Below are 1,819 nucleotides of genomic sequence, written 5' to 3'. Positions count from 1 at the left end.
TTACTAACCATAATACTCCATTATACAGCATGTGCATCACATATTTCCTGAGCAGGGCTGGGGGGAGGGGGGGCAAGAGCAGCAGGCCCCTCTGCAGGCCTCACAGGCACTGCCCAACCAGCTGGACACAGGGCGGGGGGGAGGGGGCGGAGTTTGCAAACCGCAGCAGCCGCCACTGCTGTGCACCACCCCATGCCACCACCATGTGCAAGCCCATATAACCAGAATTTTTAGTTAACTGGCACACTCCTTACCCCACTCATGCCAGATAACAAAGTTTTTACTGTACCACAGATGTGCTAAACTTCTGGAAGACCAAGAACATCACACCCCATTCTGCAGTTTCAAAAATGAGAATAACAGGAATGCACAATTCATTCTCTTACACTGCTTCAAAGCCATTACTAATCTACATGAAAATGTACTGATTTTGCACAATGGTTCCATATGTACTCCACAGAACCCAGGAGGCAAAACTCTTTCTGGGAGATCAGATCTCTCTGTTAAATGTGTGCTACAATCAACTTAAATGTCATTGTCAGAATATCCCAATATGAAGGATTTCAGAAAAATAAAATGCAAACACCAAAAGCATAAGTCTCTATATAAAGGGATTTTTAAACTAGCCAATGGATGATTTGTTACATTTTAACATACCTAATCATCAATATTATAAAGCATTTTTGTCCTTATTCGTTCTGCTTTCTAGCTGAAATGGTGGAACAAACATTGTTACCCCTTATGCCATAATTCTTCCTTTTTACACAGTTTGCAAACCAGTCTCTCAGACTCCAGCAACCACCCTGCAGGCAATGTCTGGAGCAACTGTACATTACTATAATTCTGCATAAAAGCAAATCAATGATAAAATGGAAAGGGAGGAGTGGAATAAGGGAGATCAAGCCTGCTAAACAGTTGATTTATTAGCATACAACACTGAGCACTTTCTTTTCTAAAAAATGGTCCACACGGTCTGTTTTTGATAACTTTACCCAGAAAAGAGAACTGACATATAGGGATAAATTTTCAAAGCATTGCACAAGGTTTTAACAACATGATTCCCATTGACATTAATGAGTCACATGGCTGAAATCCTGCACGGTGCTTTGAAAATATACCCTACAGCTTTTTAAGCCCTCCTTTGGGAAACTGGAGCACTTGCCTCCTAACTAACCTTTGAATTGTGAGTCAAGATTACATATATAGTCCCAGATTCTCACCAGCACTACTAGGCTTTGTGCCATACTATGAAAGGATCACCTCAGCATAGAAGATCCTTGTGAATAAGTAGAGCTGTTCCAAGGCCAGCCCTTCTCCCCAGTGTGAGGAGGTGTGGTTAGGGAATGAGGCTTGGTTGAAACTTCCCTCTTTTCTCCCCTTTTTTCCCACTTTTTTTGGAAACCCCACTTGCTAAAACCACCCCTCCAGGCCATTGGCAGCTGGCATAAATTAAAAGCAGTTTTCAGGCTGCTCTTAATTATGAAGAGACTGGATTGGCACAGTCTACAGAGTATCAAGACTACCAAGTCCCCTCTCTTGAGTTACACTCCTACCTTCAGTAGATTAAGAGTTGGAGGCCATCTTAGAGAAGTGAACAGACCTAAGGCTTGTACAATAATAGCCCATTCAAGTCCCAAGAATTTTCTTCAAGTGTAGTATTGGGGATTTTTTGGTTTTTTTGAGGAAGATGGTAGTAGTTGATATATTTAAGTGAGCTGTGACTTGCCCATATAGGAAATCTTTACTCTGAATGATGGAAGGATCCCTCACTTCATCAAGATGTTAGGAAGGCCAAGGCAGAGATGGAACAGGGGCTGGC

Source organism: Gavialis gangeticus, unplaced genomic scaffold, assembly GCF_001723915.1.
Source record: "Gavialis gangeticus isolate Ggan-Ray unplaced genomic scaffold, GavGan_comp1, whole genome shotgun sequence".
In the NCBI taxonomy this organism is placed as follows: Eukaryota; Metazoa; Chordata; order Crocodylia; family Gavialidae; genus Gavialis; species Gavialis gangeticus.
This window is presented reverse-complemented; position numbering follows the sequence as displayed.